We start from the raw sequence: 20,624 nt of genomic DNA, 5'->3' as shown, positions 1-20,624 counted from the left end.
TAGCGGGAGAGGGGAGAGAGCGTTGGAGGAACCGGATGAAGACGAGTTTCATCGTGATGATGCTCATCGTGATGACCGCAGCTCTCTTCTATGTGATGGTAGTTTAGATGATCGATATCGACTTGTAATGTGAAGACAAACTCGCTACTCGCGGTCTCGAGACTTGTAATATAATGTTCTATCTTTGTTCGGTCTTTTCAATTCGAAGACTAATATGATGAATTGTATTCGAAGACTAATATGATGAATTGTATTCAGAGACTAATCTTCTATTGTATTCGATGAATCTGTTGTTGATGTGTGCTGTCTATATTTTGTCCAATTATACATTTTGTAACCTGTGTAAAAAACAGAAAATAAAAAAATAAAAAAACATAATATTCATACTAATGGCGCATCACATCACAGTGTGCCATTAGTATGCCAAAGGATACTAATGACGCATCATTAAACAGTGCGCCATTAGTATGCCGAAGTTACTAATGGCGCATCTTGTTGTTGTGCGCCATTAGTATGCCAAAGCACCTGGGTATACATGGCCCCCTGGGAGGCATACTAATGGCGCACTGTTGTATATACTAATGGCGCATCTGAGGTGCGCCATTAGTATACCAGATACTAATGGCGCACCTGTGGTGCGCCATTAGTAAAATATACTAATGGCGTGGCACTAATGGTGCACCACTAATGCGCCATTAATGGCCAAATTAGGTGCGCCATTAGTAGGCCTTTTCCTAGTAGTGGTGGGTCCGACCTGTCTGCGGGGGAAACTTTTTTTCGCGAAATACAGAGGCCCTTCCGGTGGGTCCTAGCTGTCAGGTGGAGGAATCATTATTTCGTGCCTAATAAAGAGGCATTTCCTTGCGTGCGGCCGGTGACCCAGCTGTCAGCCTCTCCACACACAGTATTCTTCTGATGGTGTCGCTCGTTGACCATGTTGACCACTCCACGCCGAGCGCATCCAAGGTGGTGGACGATGGCGAGGCCCCGGACAGCAACGAGGAGGAGATAGGAAGACGCGGGAGTAGAATCGCAGCCGGAGAGGTGCACGAGGGTTAACTGGTTCTGGTGCGGTGTGGTTTGGCAGTCGGTGAAGAAAAACAGGAGGTGTTGAGGGGTGGAGGGATGGCCTGGCCAACGGTGGAGTAGCGCTTCACAGCGAAGCGTGCTAAGCAGAGCTGCTAGCAGCAGGTGGTCCCGGCGGCGCTGGAGGAAGAAGACGAGAGATTGAAGACGGATGTCGGTCGTTGGATATAAATCCAATGGTTAACGAAGTGAGAATCATTTGCTGACTAAGTTGACAACGACTTGCGTTGGCTTCAACCTAGTGGCCCACATTTGAGTATCCAAAAATGTGGCACGTATTCAACCCATTTTTTTCAGAATTAACAGTCTTTTTTTTGCGGGGTAGAATTTACAGTCAATATGATCTTTTGTTAGAATTACAGTCCATTAACTGGGCTCATTTATTTTTTTCTTACAAAATTATAGGCCATTTGCTTTCTCGAAATACACAATTTTGCTCGGCTGATTCTAATTATAATATTAGGTTGGGCGCAACAATGTTATCAAAAAATAAACAGGGGCTCAGCATTTTTGTATACATATATTTAAATAATAAGTGATTTATTATTACATTGGTTCTTATATCTTACCAAGCTTTTGTACACAATCAACAGGAATTGCGTTGCCCAAAAAATCCAGGATTCTATTGTTAAGAAATTTATTATATAAGTGAAACAAGAGTCAAACAAGACATTACGTTCATCCACATATATTAAATTATCTTGATAGTCTATTTTCTATACTAATGGTTAATATTTAATAGATATAGCTTTACATTCAAATATGGTTGTGTACAACAATTTGGCATGCCACGTTCACATCTTCCGTCCAAGACATAAGTTTTTTCTATTAAAAAAATATGTCCTGGACAATTAGAAGTGAACATACTTTTACATTGTATATACTCCATATATAAAGGAAATCTGCCAGCTCCCATAAGAAAAGATCACGGCTGCCGATTATAAGGAGTCCGAGCGCCCCCCTGCCAGCTACCATAAAAAAAATAGTACGGCTGCCAAGCGGTCGAGTCAAGAAAAAAAGATGCTTACGGCAAGGATTTCCAGAAGAAGAAAAACATATAGACATGTCAAAAAGCCTCTTAGCACGTACGCATGAGCCCCTAAAACAAAAGGTTCACATGTATTTAAATTTATAATAATTTACACAAAACAAAATTATATAAAATTAGAAGAAATCATGTTCATTTACATATATTAAATTATCTTAGTTGATTATTTTGTATATTAACAATTAAGATTTAATAGATATAGAGTTACATACAAATATGGTTACGTATAACAATTTGGCATGGCACGTTCACCACATCTTCCGTCTAAGACATAAGTTTTTTCTATTAAAAAAATGTAATGGGCAATTAGAAGTTTTTTTTACATTGTATATACTTCGTATATAAAGCAAGGCAGCTAGCTCCCATAAAAGAAGATCACGGCTGCCGATCCCTTTGTTAGAGTCTGAAACAAAATGGAGCTCCCACGTTCGTTTGGATTCTGGACCGTCCAATTGTCTGTTTAAACGAATCCCAGCCGTCCGATCTTCAGATGAAACAATCCGGACCGTTGGATCAAGTCTGATGTGACAACCAATGAACGGGCCCATATTTCCACACCCGCGCTGCCGCACCGGCTCTCTATTACAGGCGGGCCCAGTCTGGGTGGCCCACTGATGTCAGCGACGGTGGAGGTGGGCGTGACTGGTGCTGGTTCTTACCGGTGCGGGTGGCATGCCACCGCCAGTAAATTTGGAGGGCCGCCAAGGGTAGTGTCGGGATTTCACGGCCTGTCCCTTGGGTGTCGTCCTGTGGATGGCTCAGCTGCGCGTTAGGCCGAGGAGAGCGAGCCATTGGGTGAACCCTAGCCGCCACTCTCCCTCTCCCCTTCTCTGCCCGTGCTCTCCTCTCTTCCTCGCTTGCCCTCGCGCCGTCACCCGCCGGGAAGCGCCGCAGCCGCTGCTCCTCAGTCCGCACACGCGTCGCACTAGGGTTTCTAGCTCCAAGCGCCTGAGAATCGGCTCGAGGTTGGCTTCGCGTCAGCGGTGAGAAGGGGCCGGCGGCCACCGCGGGAGGAGCAGGAGGAAGATGGGATGCCGTCCGTTGAGGCGTGTCGCGGCCCTTCTCCGCGCCGGCGATGCGTGCAGCAAAGAATGGAAGGCGTGCGTTCTGTCGGCATCTGATCCAGATGACCTCATGCCGCCGCGCCCGTCCTCCTTCCCCGTTGCCCCTCCTCTCGAGCCACCGGCTGGCGCTCTCTCTTCGCCGGAAGAGCCTCCCCCTCCTCCGGAAGCTATTTGTGGCCCACGTTAGCTTCTTTTCTTTGCCGCTGCTCAGATTTCGTTCATGCTTTCACGAAATTAGATTCGTTCTGAGGATAGCACATTATTTAGTTTTTGGGATGTGCTAAATCAATTTGAGCGAAAAAATTCTTCTCCTGTTGGGCAGGATTCGTAGTTGTACATGTACATGTATGTTTTCTGATTGAACTGTACTATCAATCTTAGGCATAGAACTATTGTCGTTTGTGAGGTCGCGCTGCTGCTTTCCTCGCCGTGCTCAGCTGACCATGTGATTCATCTCTTTCTTACAAGAGACGTTTTGCTCGATGTATATAGCTACTGATGCTAGGAACTTCTGGTCCAATTTCGCGCAAGAGTACATGTTGTGACTCTCTCCTGCAATGTGAGATTATATTGGATGTTGTTTATACATGCTTCGCTTCTGTAATTCTCAATGGTTTGTGCATTAAGTGCTACTTGGATTTTTCTCTCTACATAAATAAACTTGCGACTTCTCTTGAACTAATAATAATGCTTTTGTGTCGGTGGACACTCACTTTATTAAAGACATTGACAGTTCTGCTCCTGATTTCTTGCTTAATCCTGAAGATGTCATCACAATTATAAGCATGATTTCTGATGTAGTTGTTCGGAGATGGACACATCGCAGCGGAGGAAGAACTCACCGGCTCGATCGAGGAGCGGCGGGGGTAGAAGTGCAAGGCGAGGAGCGCTTGATGCGAAGCGCTCATAACAGCCACGCGCGTCCGCCTTTACTGGCGAGCGCATCAAGGTTTGCCATCAACTGCTCTCTTTTTCTTCAGAGGATGAGAGGAACACTGCTGATTAGATACTCCCGTTAAAAGTTCCCAACCGGACACTAGGTTTTGAATCTTAAATGATGGCTGCTTGATAATTTGTCCAAGTTGAGATCCACCACTGACGACATGAGTTTGCTACCGTGCTCCTGTTAAGGTAGCGGAAGGCCTGCACCTCCCAGTCTCCCACCGTGAGATCCTTTCTCATCTTGCACCTCTTCACTGAGCTCCTCCTCCTAATTTATTTCTTACTACAGTTTGATTTGTATGATTCAGGTTCCAATTTTTTCGGTTGAATCAAGTGTCAATTAATGAGATGAATGTGTTGTTCATGCTCTTTGAGAAGGCCAGCAGCTCCAGACGACGGTGAACTCATCCAACTGGTACCTCCAAAATATATTATTACCTATGTGTTTTTAGGATCAAGTAATGTGCGACCAATTTCAAGTGAGAGGATGCCAATTTCAGATTTTGTAGGATACACGCTGAATGTACCGCTCGCCTGTCACTCCTTCGCTAGGAGGGGCGCAACATGCTACTCGCTCCGATGCTCCAGGTGCATTTACATGTTGTGATTTTTACTGTGTGATTAGACAAAATCTTGGAGAAGGCAATATATGTAGATTAAACCATTATTTTCTTGGCTAGAGGGTTTCTACATGATTGATTGAAGCGTATACATGGTGATGATTAACATGTACACCACGTACTGCCATTCATGTTATGCTAACTGTAGAGATGCTCTGCTCCTTTCTGTTTCTGCCATCCTGTAACTTCCAGACATTCAGTTTGGAGATAATGTATTATGTATACTGAAGTTGGTATATAAACCAATGAAATTTTGTTTGCTGATGGAGATTAAAGACATGTAAATCAAGTTCCAGATTTAATGATTGGTGATTATCAAGGTCCTTGGTTCCTTTTATTCTAGCCGATTGCCGGTTTTTTTTGTGTTCTTTCGAGGATTTCCGCCCCCAAGCCAAAACTAGTGCCCGTCGCCCGCGCTGACTCCAGGGGGGGCGGCTCGGGCGAACCCTAGCCGCCGCCGCCCCCGACTCTCCTCTCCTCTCCTCTCCCCGCCGCCGCCGGAGGAGGCCGGCGAGCGAAGCTCGCTTGGCTGACGGCGGTGGCAGGCTCGCCTCCGTTCCTCGCGAGGAGGCCTCCGGCTGCGGCGCGACAGCGCCCTTGGGCGTCCGACGGCGCGGCGGATGTGGGATGCTGGGGCGGCGGCCCCAGGGGAACCCGGCTGTGGCTGTGCCGCCACGGCTGCAGGGGCAGCGTGGGGGGTGGCCTTGGCGGCTGGTGGCGACGGATCTCGGGCATCCGGCCCAGATCCGGTTTCATCCGGGTGGTGTGGGCTCGGGCGCCGGCCGGCGGCCCCGAGCGGTGGTGGTTGCGCACCTGGGTTGCTCCCTTCTCCGGCGTGTTTGAGGATGGTTGGTGGTGGTGGCGTGGTGCCGGCGATGCTCAAGGTTGGCTCTGTCCGACGGTCGGTGCGCCCGGCGATGGGATTCCGGTAGGCTACCCGGCCTGCTGTGGATTCCGGATGCCAGAGCGGCGGCTCTGGGTGGTGGTCCGACGGGTCCGCCTCATACTTTGAGGACGGCCGGTCGTGGTCGCTGTTGGTGGAGGGGAGGCCGGCGGCGTCCGGTGTCACCTCTCTGCAACATTGATGAGTGTCTCTCGCCTTCCTGTAGCGGTGAACTCACCCGGCAATCTGCTCCCTGGTCGTGGCTCCGGTGGTTTGGACTTTGTTCATGGACGGGGCGAAATCTCCGCACGGCCTGCCGATGCTGGCAGCGACGACGCCTGTGGGTGTCATTTCCTTCTTGGGGGCGCTGCCATGGTCCTGATCATGTCCCTTCTCGAGCGCCGGGGGAAACCCTTGTTCCGGCCCTCCGGAACAGGCGGCGGCGGCGTCACGGCGTCGTTACCTTCATGAAGGCGCCGCCTTGGCTGCTCGCGGAGTCCTCGGAGCTAGAGTTTGGAGCGTCTTGCTTTTGGTGTGGGTTGCCCCTTGGGACGTGGGCCTCTAGGGCGCTATGTATGCCATCGCGGCGCATCCTGCGCGTCTTCTTCTTCAGGCCCGGCTAGGTTCTGCCATCCACCAGCCGACTCTTCTAGGCACTAGTGGTGGGAGGTACGTCGATCTAGTTAGTTCTGTAGTTGTCAGTGTGGCTTGGATGTTGCTTGCAACGGCAGTGACGCAGCCTGTTTGCTCGGTGCCCCGTCTTCTTTGCTTTCTTGGCTAGGGATAGGGCAAGGCAAGTTCTCTCATTCTCGTCTGTAGTAGGTGTGGTACTAATCCCAGGGATTAGCGTGGTGTGTTTTTGCCTTTTGGCATTGTACTCAAACTGTGGATGGGTCTCTTCACCCTTTCTTCTATCAATATATGATATGCATGCTTGTGCGTATTCGAGAAAAAAAAATAGAGGGTTAATTCCTACATATTTTGAGATGCGGCTTTTTCTGTGCATATTTTGAGCTGCAGCTTTTTCTTGAATCGGCCTGTTGTCATGCGTCCGTCCATGGCCAGGTTGAAGCGGCGATGGCGGTTGTAGCGTGACGGACGGCATCAGCAACAAGCAGTTACTCATCTTTGCATCAGCAACAGATAGATTATGGAATTGTTTCAATCTGGATATTTTGCTTGGAAAAAATTGTCACGTACACTACCAGAAGGTGTGCGGAATTCTTTTATACCTTTTGTATTTTGTGTTGTGCAACACTGTTGTTTACTATGTTTTCTGTGATTGGAATCACATTGCGTTGGATATACTGAGTTGGGAATAGTGCCATTAGAAAGAATATAAGAAAATTAGAAGTACCAGAAGGTGTGCGAAATTCTTTTATACCTCCAGAGTTAATTTGGTCTGCTCTATTTTATTTCAGGGTGAGAGTGAATTTCAATAGGCTTATGACAAAGGAATGCCCAAATCAAAGTATGCTTGAGTTTTATAATAATGCCTCAAATTTATTTGTCTGTACATTGGTGATCTTATATGCCATTTATTTTTGTTGTTTGCATAGGTTCTGGGAGCCTGCATATGAAGATTGCTAAAATATGATTGCTGTACCGCAGGTACTCCCCCGTCGCTCCTCTACTCCAGGTTCCCTCTCTCTCTCTGCCTCTCTCTCTCTCTCTGACCGCTGCTCCCATCATCTTGGAACTACAGGAGACGAACATGTCGTCTTAGGCTCGTACGTTGTTGGTCGCCGGCTTGGCCTGCAAGAGGATGCCCCCCTGCTCTGACTTGCTCACATCTCAGTGTTTCACCAATGAAGATGTATTTTCAAGGTAGATTGGTTCTTTTCTAGCCTGCTAATTTATCATTGACTTTGTTCCATATGCATATGTGTGGCAAGATATGTGAATTAGCAAGCAGATAGCTCGCAGCCGTCTAAATCCCTTGATGCCCCTTGCCTACCACCTAATAGTGTGGGATTGGTTGTAAATGATTCTTTGTTGGTGGCAGGATTGAATTAGCAAGCAGGTCACACATTTGCAACATTTACTGATGTTTGCATATGCTATAATTTTTCATGTTATTTTCTATCTGACGTATAATTCCCAGTGGAAACTGTCAATAGGAATACGGTAGTATGCAGCACCCAGTCCTATCTGAGTGCATTTTTCTATCTCTGGTATACACTAAAAAAATGAGCACATATATTTGTTGGTAAGCAATTTTTTTCGCAACAATTACTCTCGTTGATTGTATGTTCCAAAAATAGTGAACACTTTTTGTGGACCCAAAACACAAAGAGATAGATGTCATGTGCTTTTATGTTTCTGATCCCCCTTTTCTGGTGTTTCATACAGCAAAGAACAAGAGTCATCGATGCAGTGAGGATGATTGTCGCGTCCGCTGGCTGAGGGGCAAGCTGGGGCTGTAGTCCCTGAACATAGTGGTTCTACTGTGAGGATCTCATCTCTCTCACTATGCGTGTATCTCTCTGTCATGTCTCCCTTTTTGCTAATCATTTATGCCTTTCATGATCACTAAGTTTTTTTAGTTTTGTAGTTCCCGATTGCTGGGAGAATGATTATCCTGATTAATTAAGATTTGAATGTGTTAGACCAGACCAAGATGGATTAGTTTTGATGTATATTTTGGGTTAGAAAAATGTCAAACCTTAATATTTAGAAGAAGCTTTACATAGTTGGATCCATTACAGGGCTGCCTTGGTCGTTGTTGTAGGTGAAGGCCTTGCGTTGGGACTCCGTGCCTCCTAAACTAAGAACAAATGAACTTGCCTTTAGGCTTTTCGCACTGCACCGTGCATCCAGGTCCAACCCAATGGTTAGGACGGCGGTTCTTGCATAGCATACATGGAGATGGTACATGTGGGGAAGAAATATAAGAAACTCATGCTCATCAGCGAGGGCAGGGGTCATATAGTCATCAAGGACAGCCTCAGTGTCTTCCACTCCATCACCTTCTGCTCGGCCACTTTCGGTAAGTACCTTTATACAAATCCCCATTGCACCAATTAACATGCTGAATATTGTTTCATACATTACCTGGCAAATGGCCAATCGATTAAATGTGGGTTAGGTGCATTGGTATGTACTACGCAGAGCTTTGAGATTAGTTTAGGTGCCCAGTGTTCATGTTAATCTCCATGTGTGTGTTCTTCGACAAGAGGATATGGGATATCTGTGTTGTGTGTATGCAGGCAATTCCCATGTTTCAGACTCAGTAGTCACTATTTTTTGAAGCAGTCAAACTACTAGCAAGAATAGATGGCCAGCTTAATATTTTCTGTTTCATGCGTGATTGAAATGGTGAATTTGCTAGAAAAAGAAGAATTTTGTAACTCCCAATCTGAGTCAAGCTGCTAGCAACGAGTAGATGATCAGCTTAATAGACTTTTTAAATGGGTACGGTAATTTTAGCAGATAAAGGGTGATACCTTTGCACTGTGAATCATTTTCTAGGTCGCCACCAATCATAAATTGGTGATACTGTAGTAGAATTGTGGAAGAACCTTGCTGCAGATATCAAATTTAATTCATTTTCTTATTACAACTATATTAGTTTTTTTTGCAAATTAACTATTCTTTGTAAGGTCACAATATACAACAAATTAGAAGTATGATTCTAGGATTCTTATATGAAGCTGTATATTTTGGCCACTTGTGTATGTTTGTGGGGTCTACTACCTTTTGTTATGCTTCGTGAAGTACGACATAGGCGCTTTATGAACTACCACTAATTGTTATCCATCATGTGTTGTTTGCATCCTTTTGCATCGTCTTCGGCCAAAAAATGCTACATGTAGGTTCTCTTGGGTATTATTATGTTTCATGTACTATTATCATGACTTGCCTTTGGTATATCATGCTAGGCAAAGCAGACTATCTACAACCTCTTCTTTTTGAAGCCCTCGGCCCCTCACCACCTGTTGAAGTTGTAAGCATTCTTATCTTATCTCATTGTTCTTCTGATACAATATCATTCCCAGTAAGTATGTGGAATGCTTTTGTTCAATATCAGATTCGACGGGGTGCATCGAGCGTCTATGTACAACCGCTTCTTTTGTGTTCTCATGTTAGTTTTAAAATAGTTGCGCTTTTGGCAGTCAGATATAGCGATGGACACAATAGTAGTTTTTTTGTTTGTTTTTATTCAACAGTAGCATACTCCCGTATAAAACCAAGAGTTGTAGTACACTATAATGCTATTTTGGTTTATGTAGGAGGGCAGCAGCTCGCACTGTGAGGGGCTTCGGCGCAGTGGCGGCTCCAGGAAATGAAGGTTGGGTATTCACCCAATTTTTTTTTTTTGCTCTAAACATAGTATATGAACCAAACAACAGACCACAAGCAATATATGAACAAAACAACACTAGGATAAAGGCAGTAGCAATATTTCAATGTATCAGACCATAACAACATGAATACATAAGTACCTTTTGATTGATAAAGTGATGATATCCTTCTTACAATATAACTTTGCGGTCGCCTTTCTGGAATAGATTGATGACATCTTCATCCTTCACTTGATTGAAAAATTCTCTCTCAACAAATGTAACCAAACAATTGTTCAAATATTCATCACCCATTTTGTTCCTTAGCTTATTCTTCACATAGCTCATTGAAGAGAATACCCTTTCAACACTAGCAGTAGCTACTAGGAGAATCAATACCAACTTAAGAAGCTTGTAAACAATATGATATAGTTCATGCTTGTTTGTCTCAACAAGCATAACTGAAAGCTGACACAGATTTTTCAGGTTTTGAAACCTTTCATCTCTACGCACATTAGTAACATACATGTTTAGTTGCCATGGAAGTCTTGCCAGTTCATCACTTGTAAAATCGGAAGCATAAAACTTTGTAGCAAGCCTAACCAACTTCTCTTGGTCATAAGCAGCAAATAGATGAAGTGGACAAAATGCTGCCATGCAAGAAAGTAGCTCCGTGTTTACCTCATCAAACCTGCTATTCAGCTCATTGATTTGCCTATCAATGACACCCACAAACATATCAACCTTGAAGCGGTGGTAATTGGTCACACCATTACATAAACCCGTTCTAGGACGACCAACGGGAAAGTAAGGACCCTCCATACCAACAACTTTGATCTTATGCTTTGTACAAAAAGATGTGACCTTTGTGAGAAAATCATCCCATCCAACATCGGTCCTCAAAGCCTCCAAGTAATACTTTGTGTCACTAACAAGCTCAATAGCATGAACAATATCTTCGTCTTGCTTTTGCAAAGCTCTACACAACTCATCTGTGTATCCAAATATTTCTTGCATCAAGTGTGCCATGAAAACAAACTCAAATGATCGAAATATTGTCTCTATGGATAGAGCTGCTTGTGCCTCCGCACCATGGTACTCGTCTCCAATCTTGCGAAGGACTCGTCGTAGTGCACCATACATAGAGATGACATGGTTCACAGTTTTGAAGTGAGATCCCCAACGTGTATCACATGGCCTTCCCAAACCCATTTCCTGATTCAGCCCAGTCCCCATTTCTACTTCTTCCAATTCCAGTGCATCAATGAGTTCTTCAGCCCGAGCTATCCGAAGCATTCTCATTTTTCTAGAAGACATGCCAAGAGCATTTAGCAAGTGTGCAAGCTGCTGAAAGAACCAAGTACAACCACCACTCTCCTTAGCAACAGCAACAAGAGTTAACTGTAATTGATGGGCAAAACAATGAACATAGTAGGCAGAAGGGGACTCATCCATAATCAGTTTTTTCAGGCCATTAACATTACCTCTCATATTACTAGCTCCATCATATCCTTGCCCACGAACCATTGCAAAGGTCAAATTGTAGTCCATAAGCATTTTCTGAATTGCAGCTTTTAGTGTCAAAGAGGTGGTATCTTCAACATGAGCAAGACCAAGAAATCTTACAACCGCCCTTCCTTTCTTATCAACATAACGCAAGCAAACAGCCAACTGTTCATTCTGATACACATCACTAGACTCATCTGCAAGTATTGCAAAATGACCACCATCAAGTTCTTCAATGACTAGTTTAGTAGTCTCTTGTGCACAACATTTTATCACCTCTTGTTGTATATCATGGTGAGTCATCTTGCTGTTCTGTGGAGCATTCTTGAGAACAACCCTGTCAACCTCTTCAAAATTTCCTGCTAGCCAATTTAGAAGCTCAAGGAAATTTCCTTTATTTAGCGAGTCTTCACTTTCATCATGCCCCCTAAATGCCAAGCCTTGGCTTAATAGAAATCTCACACACTTGAGTGTCCATGTCAAACGCTGTTTATACAAAGCCTTGTATTGTGAGGTGTTTGAAGCAATAGACTCCCTAATTGATGTTGTAGGTGTAGTGAACATATCATATTTTTCTTGAGCTTCAGCGTGAGCACTACTAACAGCTCCAATATGCCTCTTCAATCTTGCTTTCATGTTCCAATTATTAAATCCACCATTCACAAATGCATCTCCTCCGGGACTTTTTGTTTTATCCTTGAACAAGTAGCAAACAAAGCAAAAAGCAGCCTCTTTTTCCACGCTGTACTCAAGCCACTTATGATCTTTAAGCCAAGTAGGGGAAAAGCGACGAGAATGTCCACTAAAATCTCTGATTTCAAACTTATGATCATTTGGTTGACAAGCTCCCAAGTCAATGTATCTCCTTCTAACTCTATCCTGGTCATTGACATGATATGAAGATATAGGAAGTCGCTTGCCGGGATCACGTTCCAGAGCAGCCAAATCTGCTTCAAATTGGGGCATTGATTCGTCATCTTCATCAACCGCTTCATCATCTACAATTGGGGTTGGGGAGCCTCTCTCCCTCTCCGGTTGCGGAGCTTCATCATGTGTGTGCACTAATGCTAGTTGCAGATTGCTCTCAACCTCAACGGAAAGAGAAGTTGGTGTGGATGTAGAAGTTATTTTTCTTGCCTTCGAAGATTTGTCCCACAATTCAAACAAGCTAACATTCTTCTTCTTCATCTACATCACATTATCACAAACAAGAGAAGTAGTTCAGTGTCCATGTAGCAATCATTTGTGGTCCATCTAGCAATCATTTGATAGTTCAGTTTCAATTTACAAGCAATTAGTGAAAAAACTTCAGATTTGTTTGAGAACAGAGGGAAAGAATACCTAGTAGATGGATGGATCTGCAGACATCAGACTGGATGGAGGCCGTGGAGGGCGCTGTCGCGCCGTGGACGCTGGATGCGGTCTGCCTGTGCAGTGGATGTGCCTGTCCCGTTGTCCGCCGGCTGGCGCTTGCTGCCTGGCGGAGCCGCGGAGGAGAGGGCCAGAGGCCGAGCCGCCGAGGGGCGAGGGCAGGGGAGCTGGGGCCTGGGGACAGAGAGGGTTGGAGGGGTTGAGGGAGAGGCGGCAGCGCAGGAGAGGGCCGGCCGGACCTGGGCGCTGGAGCAGTGCCGCCGCCGCTCGAAGAGGGGAAAGGGGATCGATTTGGGATTGGGTAGGGAGACGAGCAGTGGCTGGAGACAAGTCGCGCGCCTAACCAGACGCCCGCTCAGCCGTGTCTCGCTTCGTGCGTGGCTGCCGCTGTTGCAGTTTGGGCTGCAATTGAGTCATGGGCCAAATCAGCACCGTATAATAAAAAAAAAAGGGCAACCTGGTGCATGTAGCTCCCGCTTGCGCAGGGTCCAGGGAAGGGTCCGACCACTTTGGGTCTATAGTACGCAGCCTTTCCCTACATTTCTGTAAGAGGCTGTTTCCAGGACTTGAACCCATGACCTCATGGTCACAAGGCAGCAGCTTTACCACTGCGCCAAGGCTCCCCTTCTCAACACCGTATAATACATGTAATATATTTTTTTTACACGAGAATCTTGGGTATTCCAGGGAAGTCCCAGGAATACCCCCAGCGCCGCCGATGCTTCGGCGACGGGGCCTATTATGCACATGATGGTGTGCTACTCTCATGGGTAGAGCTCATCCATGGCTTGAGTGACTAGCCCCAAAGGCAGGTGGTATGGCAAGCCGCGGGAAGCTCAGGGCAGGGTTAGCAGCTTCAACTGCACCAATGCAACTGTATGTCTCTTCAGAGTATGTACTCAGCTCAAAATAAAAATCTCAAGTGTATATCTTCTCGAGACATGACATAGATGAACACCGACATGCTTGCTGCAATCCCATTATTAACCACGTGCTTCTATTTCTCTCTGAATTCGTATTTTGAACATGGTGAATTTCTGGGAATGTAGTTTCATCTTTGCTATTTATGTCTATATCTGTGAATACATCCATGGTCAATTAGTTTTCTTGGTAAACATAAGAATTTAGGTTCACATAGACACCCACTTTTATGTGAGAGTGGCGTTTTGGCTCCTAGGTGCATATGCACCCATTGTCGAAATCCAAATTCCTAGAAGTTGAAAAATTCAAAACAAAAATCCCGTGTGTATATCCGGATATTTTATGTGCGTTCACAAGGTTTCGGTGAAAAACGACGTTTTTTGTGGCTTGTGTAAAAAAGACAATTTCTGATGCTTCATTCTAACTATTCATGAGGCATTTCTTTATCTTTTTTACACAAGCCACAAAAAACGTCGTTTTTCACTGAAACCTTGTGAACGCACATAAAATGTCCGGATATACACGCGGGATTTTTGTTTCGAATTTTTTAACTTCTCGGAATTTGGATTTCGACAATGGGTGCATATGCACCTAGGAGCCAAAGGCAATTACCGTGCATGAACGAGCTATATTATCTGTGCCCCTACTGTCTGTCTATATTTATATCAATACCGATGGAAACCAATAATAAAAGAATAGTAGAATATAGGACATATTGGTCCTGCTGAGGACGATCGCCCAATCCAGTTAAAAAGTGAAGGCATAAATAATCATTTGAGGCTAATATATTATATAGAAGTAAAAGAAAATACAAAAGGTTCACATGTATTTAAAATTATACAAATTTATACAAAATAAAATTATATAAATTTAGCTATATGTAATTGTAGAGATTCACATGTATTTAAAATTTTAGAAATTATTCGGTTGCAGTTTGATTAGAATATAAGTTGACACAGAGTAGTGAAAATCACCAAAAAAATACATATTAAAAGATGAGGTCTAGCCGCGCAAATGCGCGGGTGACCATGCTAATTTTCTCTGTTTTTCGCACACTCGACAATGTGTGGGCATTTTAAAAATAGCATACTTTTTTTGACTGTATATCATATGAAGATGTGCTATTTATAAATTTTGATCAGCATGATGTTAACTGGCTGATAGTTCCATTTTCGACCATGAATAAAACTTCCAACATGATGTTAACACTGTTTGAAAAGGCCGTGTTAATATAAATGCTCTGCCTCACAAAGTTGCAGTTTCTTATCTGAAACTGAACTGCCAATTTCTTATCTGAAACTGAAAATTGCAGTTTTGCTCTGAGAATCACATTGTCTGCACTTTTATACTCCTATGAAACTACATTTTTTGAAGTGCTAAAAATCGATCTCTAGAATTCATAAAATACTTCATATGCTCAATACTGTAAATTTGAAATTCAAAAGTCATTCATATATGAAAGTACTCTCAAAATACACAACACAAAACACAATTCACAACCTGTAAATACTGACACCCCTAAGCTCCTCTTGACAATTCACAACCTGCCCGAGTATTGGGCTGGGGGGGGGGGGGCAGTCCCCTCCTATTCCTCGGCGGGAGACAGCCGCCTAGTGAGACAATGTGAACGACGAGAGAGAGGATGGCGGGGAAGCGTCGTCGGGCCAACTGCTTTTCTACTCTTGTGCTTTTCTCCTCTTGCAGTTGCGTTCGGTCAATGAAGACTCCACCGGCTCGCTCTGGCACGACACCCTCACAAACGGCACCGTATAGAGGCTCGATCCTTCAATCTCTGGTGGATGCTCCATCTGGGATCGATACTCCCACCACCGCTCCCTCACGACCGGATTCGGTGAATCTATTTGCTCCATGGCCCAGAGGAGCAGCTCTATGTACTCCCGCGCGACTTCCTATGGGAGTATCGGTGCCTTTTTGCTCTATTGCAGATATTTGGCCATTGATGTCGCCGTCGCCACTAGTTGGTCCTTGTTGTCAAACCAAGACTTTATCTCCAACATCCTAGCTAGCTTGACAGGGTCGCCGTCTACGATCCTCGCGTATCTGTTGTACTCCTACATCGATCTACTTCTCCACAACACCTTCACTCGCCGACGGTGGTTTTTGAATGGAAGAGGAGAGGAGCAGCGCTGGTTTTGGATTAGAACGGGAGAGGAGCGACGCTGGTTTTGGATTGGAACAGGAGACGAGGGGCGGTGGTTTTGAAATGGAAGAGGGGAGGAGCGGCGCTGGATTTAGATTGGAACAGGAGAGGGGCGGCAGTGGTTTAAGAGGAGAAGAGTGGAAGAGCGGCGCTGGTCTTGGAAGTATTTTTTTGTTTTGCGTATTTTGGGTCAAAGTTTGACCACGTACTGTATTTGACAAGAAAAATGTGAATGCATGTCACCAAAAATTGTATCGTGTCGTTCGTATCTGAATATACTTTCAAATTATATTATTTTTGCAACGTATAACATATATTTTATTTGCAAAAATCATGGTCAATTATGACCGAGAATAAAAGGGAGACTAGTTAATATGGGGTCGTTTTCTTAATTGAAGGTTAAACTGATTTTGATTTTGATCCAGTCACAGCGCGCCAGCCCTCTCGTCCAATCCTAAATCATTGTCGCACGCTCCTCTCCCTATTCTCCATTGCCAAACCACCTCCTCTCCATCATCTCCATTCCAAAACCACCGTCTCGGCTCTCTTCTCCATTGCAAAACCACCTCCTCTCCTCTCCATCATCTCCATTCCAAAACCACCATCTCTCCTCTCCCTCTTATCTATTGCAAGACCACCATCTCTCCTCTCATCTTCCAAAGCTAGCACCGGACCACTCAGAAGGACATCTATGGAGAGGATGCAGCAGCGAATCAGGCAGATCGCTGGCGGCGACCAGGAAAAATTAGCCAGGTTGAAGGAGATCCTTACTTGGTTTGACAATGAGTGGGAGATTTCGAGGATGGCGAGGGCGATGTTTCAATGTATGCGGAAGAGCGAGACGGCGGCGATGAGGGCGGCGATGTACTCCTCGGCGGCAGTCACGCCGCAGTCTTTCGAGTTCATCGATTATTTCCTCTCAACGATGGAGCAGACAGATTTGCCCGAGGCGAAAGTCAGGCGGAGGTGGTGGGCGTACAGATCGAAGGTCGAGCACCCAGAGGATAACAAATCGATCGAGTACGGTGTGCTGTTCGTGAGGGTGCAGAGCCAGCGGGAGCCACATGAGTATTCATTCTCCCACCGCAAGAGGAGGCCGGATGGCGCGACGTCACTTCCCCGCCGTTCTCAACGGTTCCCTCGATGCTCGCCTCGTTTCAACGGCGGCGGTAGGGTTTAAGGTAAGCTTCTCACTAACCTAATCTTACATCTGCTCATGCTTACAATCAGTGTGACAGCTAATGAAGATCATGCTTACAATCAGTCTTCGAGTACTACGCCAATCACCCTAAAATAGCTCTGGACCTTTGGGTCAAAGTTGTGACACTGTGTACAAATAACGGAAAATAGATTGGTGCTTTTTTCAGAAAAGAGTACTCCCTAGAAAACTACCAATATAAGCTACTAGTATTTGGTTAGAGGATTTGCTGTCGAGAAAGATCCGTCCACAGAGAGCGCCACACATCCCACTGGTGGTGGTGGATGCCAATGCGTGCATGGAGCATGGTTGGTGTCGGTAATTTTTACTTGGCACATCTCGCACTCTGCATATATGCCGGTTCCATCCGTACATTTGTGTAGTTCCACCAAAATGCAGCTGAATAACCCTGTTTGCACAGATAATGAAAAATCGTGATTACATTATAATGGCACTAGTTAATGAAACATACCCTAATAAATAGAAGAAAATATTTCGATAGTATCATAGTATGCCATGCTGCGAGGGCGAGATGAGCCATGCGACGCCTCATACGGTACGCCTCATACTGGAAATCGTCCCAAGTCTCCCGGATACACCTTCTGCCAGTGATGAACATCAGTGTACAACGGTAGTACAAGGAGGGGCCTTAAGACATTCAAATCTCTATTTTTGTGCAGATCAACTAAAATTAAGCACCTCAGTTTGGAGAAACGCTTAAACATTAACAATGGGACTAGTTGATGAAACATACACTAATAAAGAGAAGCACTTTCTTTATCTACATTGGAAATGAAATGATAGAGAGGACACTCGCTCTATTTTAACTGTATTATTACTTCATTTTATCAGTGACACTAGGGTCGAGCAGGTGGCAAACGAGGTGTACCATGTGTCGCAAGGATGGAGGACGGGGGTGCTTAGTCTGGGATGCTGAAGCTGTCCCTTTCAGTCCCTATCTTCCCCCCTAATGTTTCTATGGTAGCATTTGGGTTGTAATACAAACTTGGTCGAGCTGGTGCTGCGTCCCCCTACCTGCCTAGCTTATGTGGCAAACTTGTCTCCTGCTAGTACTCAGTCCGTTCTAGTAGTAGTCGCATAACTGCCCGTTTACACTGAGATGTTGTCGGATAATGGTTCTCTATTGTTGAGTTTCTTTAATGAAATCGGAGGAAACCCCCTCTTTCGTTTTATAAAAAAAAAACAGTGGCACTAGCGGTGCCAAAACATTGCCTCAAATTAATAGTGCCACTAGATTAAGGTGCAAAATAATAACATTACTGCTTTATCATGGTAGTGCCAAAACAGTAGCACAAGAGCAGGATCACATGCAGGATCTTTGGCAAACAGTCAGACCAAAAAGGAACATACCTCGTGATGGGAACCATATCTGCAGTCAATGCCATCGTGGAAGGGATGACACCAGTCACCAACATGGATGATTCAATTCATGGGACCTTTTGGTGCAGTTCACCTAAAATAAAGCAATGTCCCATGAGCTAGCAACTTCTTTTTTTAAGAAAAAGGCTCCAGCCCCGGTTCCATTTCCATCAGAAAACGAAACCCACAGAGCTTCTTCTTCATTAGTTTCAATAAAATTGAGCAACATCAAGGTTGGTTGTGAAGGTCCTGGAATGTTCAACTATAATTTGGATAAGATCAAGTGTGAAATGTATATCTCTTTTTGCACAAAAGGTGGAAAGGAGGGTGACTAACAAGTGATGGAACATGCATCAAATGAAAATAAACATGTTCCTTTTCTAAATTTCAATCCTACAAGGACAATAGCAATTTCTAAAGCAGCAACATTGCTAGATATTAGTGTGGGCATTAGGATTAACTATGACAACCATTAAATACAACATTACTTTAATGGTGCCAGTGCTTCATTTTACCAGCAACATTACATTAACAACTGCTACAGAGTCGGTATTTGAGCACGGGAGAGTAGGCGGACCAGGACAGTTGCATTTCTAACAAAAATAAGCAACTTATATTAATGGGAAATTTAGCAGGACATGAAAAAAAGTGCCATTGATTCATATTACTTGAGGCATTACATTGAAAATAGCATTGGTTTAACGTGTCCTTACTTTTAATAGTGCGACTGCTACATTTTACTAGTGGCATTACATAAGAGTGGCTCGGGGTAACAATCATCACAACAGGATATCTGGTTTGGTCCCATTTTTGTTCGATATAGCCACCTTATACTGTGTGAGGCTAGCAAATCTAGTGCTGGACTTACTCTATTGACTTGTCCCCCAGTCCCCACTTTCTTTCCTTTTTCAACCAATAGATCGGGTTTATATTGAGTGTGTACTGCGTTTCCCTTTATTTCCCTATTAGACCTAGAGACCAGTTGGATAGCTAGTCTCTGCTACTTTTTGCCCCCATTATTTCCTCTTTCGACCAAGTCCTAGATTCAGGTAACAAATCTTCCCCCACCCCCACCCCCTTTATTCCTTGTTTGAACCAAGTAGTACTAGATTCGAGTGCATGAACTAGTTTTACCTCTTAACACTAAAAAGTTAGGTGGTTCTCGAACAGCCGATCGGTCCTATCTACGAGGGGGCCTGAGAAATAGTAAAAGATACAAATGCAGTGACGTCAGGAGCTCGGGAAGTAGAGCAAGGTCGGTTTCGAAGGAAGTTATACCTGAGGGTCGCCGGGATGTCGCTAGGTGGGCGGCGGGAGGCCAGATCTGCCCACACTATGACAACGAGGAAGAAGGGGTCAAAGGCCCTTCCTCGCCAGCGGTGCTTGGGAGAGAACGGCAAGGCACGCTGATCGGGATGCGCCGACAGTGGGTAAGAGCCATCGCCAAGGATGACCGCGTGAACGTTGCACCTTCTCACCTTCCCCGCGGAGAGGATCCGGTTGGATCTGTGACCAGCGGTGAGCAGAGAAAGAGAGTGTGGCCACGCTATCGTGTTTAGATCTGGACAGGATGAGACAGTGTGAAGAGGGCAACACTAGCAAGCAAGCGCGGAGTCTCCTGCCTATATAGTGGAGTACTAGTTTTCTTTTGTATACCGGAGCCGGCTTGACCTCGTCAATGACTGTCGAGAAGTCTTCATGCACGTGCCCGAGAGGCGCATTTGTTGTCATTTTGATCTGAAGCACCGGATTATAACATATAACACGAAAAAATGCCACATGACAACAAATCATAACCTCACTGCCCAAAGGAGACAACATGAATCCCGACGGACAAACTAGACGAGGATCAAAGCTCAAATTAAAGATAAACTCGTAGAAAAGGGGTCCGTCGATAAATGTCCTAATTAACATAGCCGGCCTGACCTAGATGACAGCCGAGTAGTCTTCGTGCATGTGCCCCCAATGACTAGGCCAACTCAGTTTATGCTGTTTAACCCTCGTGGTGATCCGAAGCACATGACAACTAATTTTGTGAGATGACAAGAAACCTTTTTTTTAGAATTATTACCAGAACTACATCCCTGTACAACACAACCTACACGATATGTAGACTATAGCCAATCCAGGCGTGTCTGCTGGAGTCTGGTCACATAAATAG

General features: G+C 44.8%; 1 long non-coding RNA gene across 12 annotated transcripts; it reads left to right on the top strand.

Moving 5' to 3' along the window:
- Positions 1-2,896: 2,896 nt before the first annotated feature.
- Positions 2,897-18,099, top strand: LOC119323488. Of its 12 annotated transcripts, XR_005156324.1 has the most exons (14): positions 2,898-3,380; positions 4,000-4,147; positions 4,221-4,363; positions 4,449-4,555; positions 4,641-4,728; positions 6,709-6,854; positions 7,065-7,114; positions 7,203-7,254; positions 7,349-7,470; positions 7,996-8,092; positions 8,375-8,632; positions 9,525-9,589; positions 9,876-9,934; positions 17,936-18,099. It is a non-coding gene; the product is annotated as an uncharacterized LOC119323488 (long non-coding RNA). The 12 variants fall into 12 exon arrangements; XR_005156334.1 differs by lacking the exon at positions 17,936-18,099 and having other exon boundaries at positions 2,897-3,380; positions 4,281-4,363; positions 9,876-12,960; XR_005156332.1 differs by lacking the exon at positions 17,936-18,099 and having other exon boundaries at positions 2,897-3,380; positions 4,239-4,363; positions 9,876-12,960.
- Positions 18,100-20,624: the final 2,525 nt, after the last annotated feature.

Source organism: Triticum dicoccoides, chromosome 6B (genome assembly GCF_002162155.2).
Source record: "Triticum dicoccoides isolate Atlit2015 ecotype Zavitan chromosome 6B, WEW_v2.0, whole genome shotgun sequence".
In the NCBI taxonomy this organism is placed as follows: domain Eukaryota; kingdom Viridiplantae; phylum Streptophyta; class Magnoliopsida; order Poales; family Poaceae; genus Triticum; species Triticum dicoccoides.
Note: the sequence above shows the minus strand (reverse complement) of the source record. Positions and strands in the feature narration are given on the sequence as shown.